The 15,844-nt window shown below is 43.8% G+C and overlaps 1 protein-coding gene across 2 annotated transcripts in view; it reads right to left on the reverse strand.

Annotated features, from left to right (window-relative positions):
* Positions 1–15,844, reverse strand: part of LOC126262197 (retinol-binding protein pinta-like) — a 257,634-nt gene that overhangs the window by 126,115 nt on the left and 115,675 nt on the right. Inside the window, exon 1 of one of the 2 annotated variants that reach the window (XM_049958612.1) lies at positions 3,357–3,468. The exons of the other annotated variant lie outside the window; for it this stretch is intronic. The gene's annotated coding sequence lies outside the window, so the exon portion shown is untranslated. Of the gene's footprint in view, positions 1–3,356; positions 3,469–15,844 lie in introns of those variants that run through there. 2 annotated transcript variants of the gene reach the window in all.

Below are 15,844 nucleotides of genomic sequence, written 5' to 3' on the forward strand. Positions count from 1 at the left end.
CGACAATGGAACGTTCACTAGACAGTTGCACAGGTCGCCGCCCTGTATTGGGGCTATCATTCGGAAGGTGCTCCACAGAGTTAAAAATTCCGCTTGTCCATTCTTGTCCGTTTTATAATATGCACTACCTACGTTGAGGTGACAAACGTCGTGGGGTAGCTCCTAACGTCGTGCCGGATCTCCTTTTGTCCGGTGTAGGGCAGCAACTCGATATTTCATGGACTCAACAAGTCATTGGAAGTTCGCTGCACAAATATTGCGCCGTGCTGCCTCTATAGCTGCTCATAATTGCGAAAGTATTGCCGGTGCACGATTTTGTGCCCGAACTGATCTCTCGATTATTTGCCATAAATGTTGGATGGGATTCATTTCGGGCGATCTGGGTGGCCAAATCATACGCTCGCACTGTTCAGAATATTCTTCAAACAAATCGTGAATAACTGTAGCCCCGTATATGACGTATCGTTGCACATAAAAACTGCATCATTGTTTGATAAGATGCAGTCTATGAATGGGTGAAAATGGGCTCCAGATAGCCGGACATAATTATTTATAATTAATGATCGGTTCAGTTCTATCAGAGGATTAAGTCCGTTCCGTGTAAACACAGCCGACCCATTTATGGAGCTATCACTACCCTTGCACAATGCCCTGTTGAAATCTTGTGTACATGGCGCTACACTCGAATCCCACCATCATCTCGTCCTAACTGAAGTCGGGACTCATCTGACATGGTCACCGTTTTCTAGTCGTCTAGAGTCCAACCCATATGGTCACGAGTTCAGGAAAGACGCCGCAGGCGCTGTGGTGCTGTCAGCAAAGGCACTCGCGCCTGTCGTTTGCCGCCATAGTTCGTGTACGCCATTTCGCCGTCCTGTCCTCACGGATACGTACGTAGAGTTCCTACCCTGATTTCTGCGGCTATTTCACGCACTGTTACTTGTCTGTTAGCACTGACAGCTCTACGCAAACGCCGTTGCTCTCGGTCGTTAAGCGAAGGCCGCCGGCCACTGCGTTGTCTGTGGTGGGACATTACGGTACTTCTTTCGGAATCTCGACACTCTCTGGACACTGTGGATCTCAGAATATTGAATTTCCTAACGATTTCCGAAATGGAATGTCCCATGGGTCTAGCTGTAACCACCATTCCGCGTTCAAAGTTTGTTAATCCCCGTCGAGCGGCCACAATCAGTTGGGAAACCCTTACACATGAACCACCTGGGTAGAAGTGATAGCTCCGCCAATGCACTGCCCTTTTACACCTCGTTTTCGTGGTACTACCACTATCTGTGTATGTGGGTGTGGCTATCCCATGACTTACGTCACGTCACTGTGCATCGACCAGTGAACAAGTGAGATGGAATGTGCTCGCGTAAGTCAATTCGAATCGACCGAACACCGCTGTCGACGTGACAGCAGTACAGGCACAGGACCAGCTTTCATTTGTTGCGCTGAGAAGTTCTCTGTGTTAACTTAACGCATTACCTATTTCCTGGTTAGGATGTTCGAAAGGTATTTTGAAAATCTCCTCAGTTTGAAATCCGTATTCTGTGTGTTTCACAGTAATGCTGCCGCCAGCAAGCTTGAATTTTCGCATTTGTACATTTTCCGTCACTAATCGTTCACAGATAGGGTGGTTTGCTTACTTGAGGAAACACGAATGGGGGTTGACGAATAACTGCATGCCTACTTATTCGTCTCGTGACAAGTACAAAACAAACAACTTTCTGATGATGGCAACCAAAGTTTAGAGACACTGTGAAAAACGCAAACAACACTCAACACTCAATACCATTTAAATTGTCATAAAACTTACAACAAATAAGATGGAAAATATCCGTCCAGTATGCTTTATTCCAAGGTATGTTCGTAGTTGATACAGGTATAGTGAAAATGCCCAATAAAATAAAGGGCCCTGGGGTTTTTGAGATTGCTTGCGATGACTGCCCTTAGGAATTTACAGGTCAGAGTGGGCGCAATTTTAATATGCGATTTGAAGAACACCTAAACCTCGCCAGTCCCAAATTAGCTATCTTAGTTTGTGTAAAAGAAACGGATCACTCTATTTCCAGTATTGAAAAGAATTTGCACATTATATTTATGGAAACAAAAGGAAAATTTTAAATCCTTTTGAAGAAATACACACGATGAAGGCATTAAGAGAGCCCTAGGTTCGATTTTAATAACCAGACAGAATCGAAACACTACAATGTCCTATAGAATTTTGATTACCTGAATTGTCGCCGGCAGCTACAAAGATGACTAATTTAGCGAATGTATAATACTCAAATACTACTCCTTCGCTATCTTATATCATCGAGGTACTGACATAAAGCGTATTAGTTTCTGTTTTCTATTTTATACCGACAATAAACTACGGATTTCTTTAAGTTATGTAATGCCGTTCCCAGACATCGGTTATTTTCCTAGTTAGGATTTCCTCCTGCAGGTGTTCGTGTCTGTTATTTTCCTCTTAGGCACCGTGGCCTTGCGCCTACCGGTGTACTGCTAGCCTCCATGGACCACTTGCAGCACATCGGCACGTTAACAATACGGCGAAAGTACGAACTTTACATGGGACTATTAAGTTTTACAGCTGCTGTCTATCGGACCTTATAATATATCTTCCGGGGTGTTATCCGGGAAACTATTTTTTAGATCTCTTACATTCTCGACGTTTTGGTTCCATACTGCAGTATTATTTCTTTAATGATATTTCACGTGTACGAACAGTTCTTTCCCTAGACTTTAATTAATTTTTACCCATTTTATCCCGTTCACAGTAGCGTCCCATTCGAATTATTAGTTTTCCCCGACATATTCTATGCCTGAGACATACAGCAGTCATGATTTCTACATTTTGACAAGCGTTCCTGGGTGTACTCAATTCTATTACGACGACCGGCCAATGGATTTGACTCTTAAAGAGAATAACCTCAGAAAAGCTGGGGCTCCGTAATAGTCCATCTGTATTATGGAATGTAACGATTGTGAGTAATTGCCATTTTTTTGTTAAATGCCAACACTATGATTCAGTGTTTCAACCATTTCACAAATTTCACACGGTGATTTGTATCTTGACAGACAAGACTGAAGATGTGTCTATGGTGACGTGAAAACGGTAGTTGCGAATAAAACACCTTCATGGATCTCATCATTCTTGACTTCTTAATTAATATAATTGACTCTTGTTCCTGTGACATACAAAACATCCCGTATCCAAGTGAAGAGTTCGAATCCTGTTGGTGTCTGCGCGTTCCTGTCGAAAGTGCACGGCACCGTAGAGTTCCTACAAGCGTTTGCAGCCATCTCACTCACCGATATGCGAAAAAATCACGAAAAACTCACGAACCCACCTGGTGGCAGCGAAGTCGCCTCCACAAAGGCACACAGTCGCGCTGTCGCAGCAGCTCGCAGCACGCACCTGCTGACAGGCGGGCAGCTAGACACCTACTGGCGTGGCCTCCAGAGAACCGGTATGGTTACCTCGGCACGCACTTCTAATTTCTTAGGCTACTTTTTATCTCGTCACAGCAAAAGATCTATCTTTCATAACACGTTCTTTTCAGCTTTGCTAGTGCTGGCCAACATTGAAACCAGAAAGCAGGAAAGTGAAGCAATACAGCAATTAACGTGACAGAAGTTTTGTTAGAAATCAATATTTTGTACATGGAAAAGAGTTTTTAAGCTATTTTAAGTGTTTATTCACTCTTTCTCACTTCGAGGAATATTAATTTGGCAATTTTTGTTCGTTAGCTTTTTCGATATTCGTCAGGACTTTCTCAGTCGTTCTTACTCTTATACATTCGAGAATTTCAATTTCCACTTTCATCCCAACTTAGAAATTATCTTTTAGGTATAGAAGGACGTACCTTAAAAATACCAATTGGATTAGAATAAGTCATTTTAAATACAATTGATGTTGTGTACCTCCTGTAAAATTCAGTAACTGGATTATGACACGTTTTTAAATGTACCAAATCTGTTATTCACTGAGGTGACAAGTCATGCGAGGGCAGTATATACATATACAGATGGTGGTAGTATCACGAAAACAAGGTGCAAAAGGGCACTGCATTGACGGAGCTGTCTTCTGTACTCAGGTGAGTCATGTAAAAGGGTTTCCGACCTATTTGTGGCCACACTACGAGGATTATGAGACTTTGAACGCGGAATGGTGGCTAGAGTGAGACCCAGGGGACGTTCCGTTTCGGACATCGTTAGGAAATTCAATATTCCGTGATCCTATTCCGTGTCGAACCTGCGCCGATCATACCTTCACTTAACGACCGAGGGTAGCGGCGTTTGCGTACAGTTGTCAGTGATGACAGACAAGCGACACTGCGTGAAATAACCGCCGAAATGAATGTGGGACGCACCAGGAACGCATGCGTTAGGACAGTCTGACAAAATCTGGCGTTAAGGGGCTGCGGCAGCAGGCGACTGACGCCAGTGCCTTTGCCCAGAGCACGACATCGTCTGCAGCATCTCTCCTGGGCTCACGAGCGTATCGGTTGGGCCCTATACGACTGGAAACCAGTGGTCTTGTAAGATGGGTCTCGACGTCAGTAGGTAAGAGCTGATGATGGAGTTCTAGTACGAAGCCATGGACCGAAGTTGTCAACAAGGCAGTTTGCAAGACGCAGGTGGCTCCAGATAAGTGTGGGCGGTGTTTACATGGAACAGACTGGATCGTATGGTATATCTGAACCGATCATTGACTGAAAATTTTATGTTCGCTATTGGTTTGAAGAATATGCTGCACAATTCGAGCGAATGACTTGGTAACCCAGATCGACCGACATGAAGCCCATCGAATATTTATGGGACATATTCGGGACGTCGGCTCGTGCCCAGAATCATTCAACAGCAGTACTTTTGCAACCATGGACGGATACAGAGGCTGCTTGACTCAATATTACTTCAGGGGACAACCAACGACTTTTTGAGGCCATGCTACGTCGATTTGCTGTGCTACGCTGCGCAAATGTAGGTCAGTCCCGATATTATCCCGTGCCGTACTTTGACCACTCTGCCGTATGGAAACAAGTGCACAGCACATGTAAACATCACGTATCATGCTCGCGAGAACGAAAGTCGGGCCACAGTTTCTTTTTACGTGCCGGGTATGGCTGTATTCAAAACGCAATACATCGTCAGAAAAAGGGAACATACGCTGATTACCGAATAAATTTACCTGAAGTAATGCTAAAAGATGTCCAATTGCCAGACTACGAATTGGGTGGAAAATCGTCACTAGGTGACACGCTCCTACGACTACAACGATTCCAAACGCAAATTTTCCCGAAACGTATCGATTCGTTGCAAAGAAGGAGAGGGCAAAGACTGCTGGAAACAGAAAGTACGAAACGAAAGGACCTGGGAATGTACGGACAGAAACGTTTCTTTACATTTACCACAGCTGTTTTGAAACCTCCATGCCACGCATGACTATTAATTTTTACAGTTGTAGGTACAGTGAAGTGGCAAAGAAACTAATATAGGCATGCGTGTTCAATACAGAGATAAACAGGCAGAATACGGCCCCGCGGTCGGCACCGCCTATATAAGACACCAAATGTCTGGCGCAGTTGTCAGATCGGTTGCTGCTGCTACAATGGCAGGTTGTCACGATTTAAGCGAGTTACGTGACGATATAGCCGGCGCACGAGCGATGAGACACTGCATCTCCGAGGTAGCGATGAAGTGGAGATTTTCCCGTACGACCATTTCACGAGTGTACTCTGATTATCAGGAATCCGATAAAACATCAAACCTGCGACATCGTTGCGCCCATAACAAGATCCTGCAACAACAGTATCAACGGCTACTGAGGAGAATCGTTCAACATGACAGAAATGCAAGCCGTCCACAAGTTGCTGCAGATTTGAATTCTGGGCCATTAAAAAGTGTCAGCTTGCCAACCATTCGGAGGAACATAATCGATATGGGCTTTCGATGCAGAAGGCCCACTCGTATACCCTTAGTGACTGCACAACACAAAGCTTTATGGTTCTTCTGGACCCGTCAACACCTACATTGGACTGTTGATGACTGGAAACATGATGCCTGGTCGGACGAGTCTAGTTTCAAATTGTATCCAGCGGATGGGCGTGTAAGGGTAGGGAGACATCCGCATGAACCCATGGATCCTGCATGTCAACTGAAGACTGTTCAAGCTGGTCGAGGCCCATGTAATGGTATGGGGCGTGTGAAGCTGGAGTGATAAGGGGCCCCTGATACGTCTAGATACGACTCTGAGAGGTGTAAGCATCCTGTCTGATCACCTGCATTCATTCATGTCCATTGTGAATTCCGACGGACTATGGCAATTCCAGCAGGATAATGGGACTCCCCAGAGTTGCTACAGCGAGTCTCCAGGAACACTCTTCTGTGTTTAAACACTTCCTCTGGCCACCAAACTCCCCAGACATGAATTGAACACATCGGGATTGGCTTGCAAGGTGATGTTCAGAACAGATCTCCACCCCCTCGAAATCTTACTGATTTACGGACAGCACTGCAGGCTTCATGGTGTCAATTCCCTCCAACGCTTATTCAGAAATTAGTCGGATCCATGCCACGCTGTGTTGCGGCACTTCTGCGTGCTCGCGGGGGCCCTACGATATTAGGCAGGTGAACCAATTTCTTTGGCTCTTCAGTGTATTTCATTATTCAAAATTCGTTCAAGGGTGGGGGGGGGGGGGGTGTCTCTTGTTGTAATTAAAGTTTATATTGACAATATATACGTTTCGGCGTTGTATTATTAGTTTGGTTCTGAAGAAGTCACACCTGAAGACTCCCATGAAGATTATGATTTCAAGTTATAGCTTTTGTGTAAAAATTTATATATTTTCAAGAATTACCTTAAATATTGTATAACTAGAATTAAAATAAAGTTAACTTCTGTAAGAGGAGTATAAAGTGAAAGAAATGAAAGTGCAGCTAGGTAACGGGTAATCGCACGACGGCCGTGGTATCATTGACTGTATTTTAGTATACATTTCGCTAATTTAGGTAACAAAAGCAATACGCACTGGCAGTAATTGTAAATCAGGCCGACAAATTGGGCTGCCATTGCGCTAGACGTCTAAACTATTAGGGTGAAATCATTTGAATTGGTACTGAATTGTAGACCTCAAAAAGGACTACAAAATATTCTCTGAGAGCGTATGTTTATCTTGTACAGTTGGGCCACAGTCATCATTTTTCTGTGTTGTAGCTGCTGATAGAGGCTACTTCAATAGACAAAAGCCATAATCGCTGGTCAAGTTCTCGCGAACTTTCGTTTAGATCTTTCTGGCTCTACAATCTGGTGCTAGGTAATTTGATGTAGCTCTTATGTATTACGTAGGGTGTAGTGTCGGAAAACATTTTTGCTTAATATAGTTGATGAAATTTAAACGGCTGAACAAACTTTCAGGGAACACAGATGAGAAAAATTCCAATTACTGCAGATTAAAAAAAAAAAAAAAAAAAAAAACTGTGCAAAATGAGACCTTTCGTTTGGGAGCTAGGATGCCATAGACTTACACAAATACACACGTTAAACTTTTAGCCCCTCTGTTTGCTTCGGGGATTAATAATATGACTGCTAACGAAAACAGGTGTCAAGCTGCCAAACACATCCGCCAACCGATTGTTACCCATTTCGCCTGACCTGTATTCCAGATGCAGTTATTGAGTTTTCTTATTATGTCCTCGTACATCAACCCTCTTCGTATGTTTTACCTACGTTTCCTTTTGTTTTTTAAAGGAAAAGTTTTATTTTGACTATCTATTTATCTTCCGGCATCGCACAGATATCTACGACGACGTGGAGGTGTATTACCCAAGGTTTAATATCAAATGGCAAATATAGCTTTTATTACCAGCTACAGCAATTGTTCTTTATTGCATTTTATGCGAATTAATGTGTCTAACTGAAGACAATTTTGAGTTTCTGATGCAACTTACACATTATAAAATGCGCTATTCGTTGAGCACTATCTCAGCCCCCCTCCCCGCTGCACCTCTTCACTGAAGGTAATCATACAGGTTCCCAGGCAGGAGTCTGATATTCTGCGAATAATAAACAGCAAACTGCCGCTCGACTTCTCGATAATGGCACACACCTGTTCTTTTGGTATTGTTCATGAGGTCGGCAGAGTTGCATAAGGGCGAACTGTTCGCTGGTCGGCTAGCGAGAATTCGCGTACGAGTAGCGTGAGAAGTCACTGTGCCGTGCCGTCAGCAAATCGGCCACTCTGAGAGAAATTGGTTCGAGATTTGAAGACTGCGAATAAGCGCAAAACCCATATCGACAAAACAGTGGACGTTGACCAGTGAGAAGATGCGTAAGGTACAAATCGTGTTACAGAAATACTAAAAAATGAAAAAATACGAACGCCCGAGGACGATAAGAGAAAATTTTCCTTATAACCCGACTTGCACGCGAACCATCAAGGGAATAAACTCACGGAAGGATTATGCACTGTCAAAATTGACGACGCTTGAATGGTTGGTGGCTTGGATAAAGCTATAAGGTGCTAAATGAAACATATGCCCTACGATTATGAGACGTTTCCGGAAGACGGTACGTTTGAGAAGAAGGGCGTCCAGGTTGTGTAACTGTACTCTGGCTTCTGTACAAATTGCAGATAACTTTCCGATGCGCAAATTTTCTTCGTGACACCTTCAGAATCGTAATCTACATGATGGACCAGAACTCCACCGACAAATTTTCAGAAGTTGTTCAGGGATGCATTGTGAGTATTTTGGTGTAAGGGACCCACGATCTCTGGTGGCTCGTTACAGAGTAATGATTTAATTATGATTTATTTGGTTTGTTACCTCAATCAGCCTTGTTTCTGTGAAAATAACTTCACAACAATGAAGAAGCGTAAAAAATGCAGTAGCAGAGAGTAATGCAACAGCCTTCAGATGCGAAGGTATGGTGATGCGGTTGCCGCAGGTGCGAGAACGGCTCAGCATAGTGTCGGAGTGCTGATAACACATTGGAAGATTGCGTTCAGTGAACCTATACACCAAATGGATATCTACAGTACTGCTGTGTATTCCTGTTAATCAGAGCTAACACAGCCGGAAAACGAAACCCTAGACAGAACCGACCAGTACTGAATAAAAACTTAAGAGCAACGAGTTAAGTTTATTATTGTGAACAGTAGGTGGTGAGCGAATGGAAACAAGACACACAGCGCACAGCATTGACATGTGCAATATTGTGCAATGTTATCATTGAAAAACCGACACATAACTTTTTGAGGCAAGAAACCAAACGAAATGCAATCACTTTATAAGGAACCACCTTATACCAAACCTGTGAATGAAATTTTCACTCTGTAGCGGGGTTTGCATAGTTATGAAACTTCCTGGCAAATTAAAACTGTGTGGCGGACCGAGACTCGAACTTGGGACCTTTGCCTTTCGAGGTTAAGTGGTCCACCAAGATAGGAGCCGAGGTAGTGGAAGAACTGAAGCTGTGAGGATGAGGTGCAAGTCGTGCATGGGTAGCTCGGTTGGTAGAGCACTTGCTCGCGAAAAGCAAAAGTCCCAAGTTCCAGTCTCGGCCCGACACACAGTTTTAATCTGCCGGAAGTTTCAATAAAGTCATTACTTGTCACATACCATGCAACATAAGAATACTATCCTTATTACAGTCACAGTTATTGTACATAACAGAACGCAAAGCTTCAGCATGATGAGATGTGATCCATTCACTGGCAAAGGCAGTGCCAGACGGTAATCATGTGCTACAGCACACTCTATATATCGCTCAAAAATTACGCCATTTCTTTTCGAATGCTAGCCGCAGGTCCCACTGAAATTACTCCACTTTTTCTTTGAATGCATGTTAGTACGCAATTAAAATGGACAAAAATTTGTTTTCCAGCGCTCTCTCCACGATAACTTGAAACCAGAGACGACTGCTGAATAGACGGTCAGCCGTGCTACACTCAGAAATGGACGCAGCTGTCTGTTTTCAACCGCGACGTCAACCCTGCAGACACTGTGCTGCGATGATGTTCACAGCACCAGATCGGTATTTCTCTTTGAAAGTGCGTGTAAAGTGTTGTGCAAGTGTAGAGAATCAAGTATTTTACAGGAGCGGCTGAGATACCAGCTCGTGGCCCAGTGATCACTTCCGCTTGCGACATCGTGCACCCATGACGTGCTATACGTCCTCTCTGCCGTTGCGTTTGCATGCTGTGGATGGTAGTTGCCTACTCTGTGTTCTGTGTGACCATTAAATGTTTACTCGTTGTCTTCCTGTTACAGTTTTCTGCATTCTGCTGTGTCAGCAGTTTCCACCACTGATCAATCAGGAAGACGTGAACAATGGTTTCCTGGAACTGCAAGATCTGTTCCAAATTCGACAAGTCACCCAGAAACGTTCAACCGAATTCATTGCATAGGTACGACTGGATCGCGTAAGCTATGGAAGTCACGTCAGATCAAGTTCACACTGCTTTCTACAACATGGAACTCTGCTGTTTTTTCGTGGAGCTCTCGAACCCTGTGTTGGTCGAATGGATTCTGCTCGAAAATGGAGAGGAAAATGGATTTCGTCACCGTAGTGCTTCGGTGTGCACTGCCATAATTTCAGATGCTGACATACAGTGCAAAAAATGTATGTACGTTTTCTTTGCCTCCTGAGGTTGAAAACTGTTATTTGAAAGATATTTTAACCAAGTATGTAGCTGTAGCGAAATATGGTCTTGCCAACATAAATTGCAGTGTTTTAGCGGAGTCAATCGGATGGAATGCACATCAGGCAGAACTCATGTAATTGTTTATGGATACAGGGTATTTGTTACTTACAGACAACAGGTAGGAACATGGTTAATCTGTATTGAAAGTGGACAGCAAAGAACGAATTGCCCAAAAAGAATCTTCGTCAGTGCATCCCTGGAAACTGACCTAGCTGAACTCCTGATGGAGAACCGCTCGATGGAGACAGGTTAGCTTGGTGTTACAACAGGAGCCAAAATTACCACCTGTAGGTTTTCCTCCTTTACCCTCTAAACCGAAAGTAAAAAAGCCACCCCTCATACCTGAAGTGCATACACTAAAGAACAAGAGGCTTCGAATGTGTGATGGGAGTAGCATGAACAAAGACGTACCGATTTAGAGCAGGTCATACAGAAAGGGAGTCCGAAGATGGTAATTGACACGGACGTTTCGAAAAATAGAGTACAAGCTGTCGAGACAGCAATGTAGGACCTCTCACAAACAGCCGGCCGGAGTGGCCGAGCGGTTCTAGGCGCTACAGTCTGGAACCGCGCGACCGCTACGATCACAGGTTCGAATCCTACCTCGGACATGGATGTGTGTAACGTCCTTAGGTTAGTTAGCTTTAATAGTTGTAAGTTCTAGGGGACTGATGATCTCAGAAGCTAAGTCCCATAGTGCTCAGAGCCATTTTTTTCTCACAAACGAATGTGTAGGCAGCTGTCAACCCACAACAGGTAGAGGCCCATTAGAAACCGCACGTGTAGCAGCAAGTCACAACAGCAAGTACGAGCTCTAGCCAAGCAATACAAAGCAATTAGTGCTTGTGCACAAATAGAAGAGTTTCCGTCCTAGATACAAAACAAATACGACAATGGACTTAGTTACGATACACAAGCAGGGAATTAATGGGAAAGCGGTAACAGAATACCTGTAGAGTACATCTGTGACTCAAAGAACATTTCTGGTTCTGATATCGGCTATCTTCAGAGATATTCTTGACTGGCAGACAGCTGATACCTTGATAAGCCAGTACATTATGACCACTGACCAACTGTCGATATAAACCCATCCAGGCGATAGCAGCAACACCTGGTGAGGGATGACTGCTGGTGAGACATACGCACGATGCATGCAGTATCAGAGAGTGAGCTGTCCATTTGTAGAATGTTGAAGGCGCATGATCCATCAGAGTTTGCCTGAGGGGAAATTATGATGGCCCAGAGGCCTGGCATGAGCATTTCGGAAACTGCACGACTTGTCGGGTGTTCGAGAAGTGCTCTGGTGAGCGTATCACCACATGGGGAACCCCATGTGAATCCAAGTCCAGACGTTGTGGGGTGTGTTGACCAGTCCTCATTACACCCATCGGATGTCATAGGCTGGACAGACTGATAAAAAGGGACAGGCAGTGAACTGTGGTGGAACTAACATCAGACTTTTATGCTGGGCAGAATACAAGTATGTCTGAACACACAGTGCACTGAACACTCCAAACAATGGACCTCAGCTGCTGACGACCCATGCATGTCGCAATGTTAACACAACGACATCGGCAACTACTGGTGAAATGAGCATGTGACTATTGGCACTGAACTTTGGCAAAGTGACAGAGCATTGCATGGTCTGATGGATTTCGACACTTCCTTTATCGTGCCGATGACAGCAGGCCGGTCCGTCGTCTTCCAAGGGAACACCTCCTTGAAACCTGTACTGTGGGATGAAGACATAATGGCGATGGCTCTATTATGCTCTGAGGAACATTCACGAGGGCATCCATGGGTCCAGTGGAGTTGGCACAAGGCGCTATGACAGCCAAGGAATATGGCACACTGGTTGCGGACTACATAACCCCATTATGACTATCTGAATCTACGACAGCAGAGGAAATTTTCAACAAGATAACGCGCCATATTACAAGGCCAGGAGTGTGACTGAGTGGTTCACGAAACACAGTGGGGAGATCCAGCTGATATACTGGTCCCCAGATCGCCTGGTCTGAACCCAATTGGGCACAACTGGCATATATAATTGAAGATGGTGTCAGAGGCCATCGCCACCCTCACCAGGATTTATAGGAATTAGGTGACTTGTGCTCCGGATCCGGATCCGGTGACACTTCGTGGTTGGGATGACATGGCAGCCGGTCAGTCCCGTCGAACCTTTATGGACTGTTCGGATGGGGTTTCTTTGTTTTGGTGTAGGTCAATTGTGTGTGCAGATGTAGTCCAACTCCCTCCAGCGACCTGCCAAGGCCTCATTGTTTCCATGCCATGATGCGTCGCCACTGTTATGCGAGCCATAGGTTGACATACGGGTTATTGTGTAGGTGTTAATAATGTTGTGGCTACTCGGTGTAAACAGAATCCACCCGAAAACCAAAGTAATACAGAAGAAGAACAAAAACAAGAACTCCAAAACCATCAGTAGCACGCCCCAAGGTAAAGAGTCTCAGTCTGAAATTCACAGGAAGATTGGTCCGCAGCTCGTGGTCTTGCGGTAGCGTTCTCGCTTCCCGCGCACGGGGTCCCGGGTTCGATTCCCGGCAGGGTTAGGGATTTTCTCTGCCTCGAGATGACTGGGTGTCATCATCATTGACTCGCAAGTCGCTTTAGTGGCGTCAGCTAAAAAGGACTAGCAATTTAGGCGGCCGAACACCACGCATGGGATCTCCCGGCCAACAATGTCGTACGATCATTTCATTTCACAAGAAGATTGAAGAGAGAACCATCTTTCACTCAGCATTACTGAGCTATTCTGCGACTATGACTCAAGCTTCTGAAACACTCTGTCTGAATATTAATAGTATCAAATCTGAATTAAAAATTGCGTTTCTGCAACAGTTCATCTATGACACGGAAGCTGATATAGTTATCTTACAGGAAGTTACTATTATTCAATTTATCAGCACCTGGTTTTAAAACGATATCGATGTAACACGTGACAAAAGCAGAGGTGCAGCACAATGTCGTAGGATCATTTCATTTCACAAGAAGATTGAAGAGAGAACCATCTTTCACTCAGCATTACTGAGCTATTCTGTGACTATGACTCAAGCTTCTGAAACACTCTGTCTGAATATTACTAGTATCAAATCTGAATTAAAAATTGCGTTTCTGCAACAGTTCATCTATGACACGGAAGCTGATATAGTTATCTTACAGGAAGTTACTATTATTCAATTTATCAGCACCTGGTTTTAAAACGATATCGATGTAGCACGTGACAAAAGCAGAGGTGCAGCTATCTTATTAAGAGAGAGCACTTTATTTAGTTATTTATTTATTTATTTGCTTATTTAGCCTGACAATAACGAGACTTTAAGACTCAGGTCGATACGTTGTACTCCTCATGATGTCTCCTTAATTAACCTGAATGTGCCATCTGGAAACAGGAACAATTTAGAGACATCCACGTTTTACAAAGAAGATGTTATTTATCTCTTGAGGAGAAGCCCCAAAAACATATTAATAACTGGTGATTTTAGCTGCGTATTAAACACAGTAGACCAATCTCCGAACTTCAACTTTTGCAAGGAGCTGCAACACCTAGTTACGAACAAGAAACGCATAGACACTCGGGAACTGAAGGTTTACACCTTACTTCACTGCATCTTTGCGCAGACAGGTAGGTAAAATGTATGGATTCAAAACTGTAAGTGAAAGGATGTTTACAACAGTGATGATACAGACTTGTTACACTGATTATTGTACCCTTAAAGTAACTGTGAACTTGTTTACAAAATGTATAAAAGCCAGTGGAAGCTCAACTTTACCCATCTGGGAAACAGTGGAAAAGTCGAATTTATCAGTGACACGTGGAATGTCTGTCTACACCAAGTGAGTAATTGATCTTCTAAAGCAGAATGGTGAGTCACTTTAACCAAATGGAAACTGAAATAAAGTTTAATATATTATGAGTCTCAAAAACAAGAGGCACTAAATAACTTTTCAGTTGTACTACAGACTACTGAGGGAGCTGTATGATAAATCCAGTGAGACAGACACACACATTTAGGAAATAAAACGAATAAACTAGTGATCATGAAACGGAAACAAATGGAAGGTCTCAAGAGCAAATCGAAATCTCTTACAGAAAACGAACTGACAACATCATACCATTTATTCTGACACCAGAGAAACCGTAGATACCCACTCATTGAAGACATAGAAACAGACAGTGGGAGGTTATTCACAAACCAAAACAAAAATTATCCGAAAAAACGAACAACATTAAATAAGTTATTCTATTCTGGTTAAAATGCTATAGTCGAGATACGGGGCTCACCGATTTGGCTCAAACTATGTGAATAGAAGCAGGCAAATGCCACGTTGAACTTCTCGGAATATTTCACTTCAGTGGGACGTAGGAAAAGGTAAAATTTACTGTAAACATTTGTGCATAGAGTGTGAGGAATTTCTGAGGAGCAGTTTGCGTCTCTGTGGGCGTAACCCAGCTGTGAAGCTCACCGACTGGCAATTCATCAGCTGGGGTTCGATTCCTGCTGCTACCATTATTCTTCTTTTTTACATTTTATTCCGAGCAATGTTAACCGACTAATTATCAAATTTACATATACACTACTGGCCATTAAAATTGCTACACCAAGAAGAAATACAGATGATAAACGGGTATTCATTGGACAAATATATTATTCTAGAACTGACATGTATTTACATTTTCTCGCAATTTGGGTGCATATATTCTGAAAAATCAGTACTCAGAACAACCACGTCTGGCCGTAATGACGGCCTTGATACGCCTGGGCATTGAGTCAAACAGAGCTTGGATGGTGTGTACAGGTACAGCTGCCCATGCATCTAATGAAGGGTAGAGCCACGTCCACGTCCACTGTTGAAAGTGCCGTCAATGCGAACAAGAGGTGACCGAGACGTGTAACCAATGGCACCCCATACCATCACGCCGGGTGATGCGCCACTATGGCGATGACGAATACACGCTTCCAATGTGCGTTCACCGCAATGTCGCCAAAGTCGGATGCGACCATCATGATGCTGTAAACAGAACCTGGATTCATCCGAAAAATGACGTTTTGCCATTCGTGTACCCAGGTTCGTCGTTGAGTACACCATCGCAGGCGCTCCTGTCTGTG

This window comes from Schistocerca nitens, chromosome 6 (genome assembly GCF_023898315.1).
Source record: "Schistocerca nitens isolate TAMUIC-IGC-003100 chromosome 6, iqSchNite1.1, whole genome shotgun sequence".
Classification (NCBI taxonomy): domain Eukaryota; kingdom Metazoa; phylum Arthropoda; class Insecta; order Orthoptera; family Acrididae; genus Schistocerca; species Schistocerca nitens.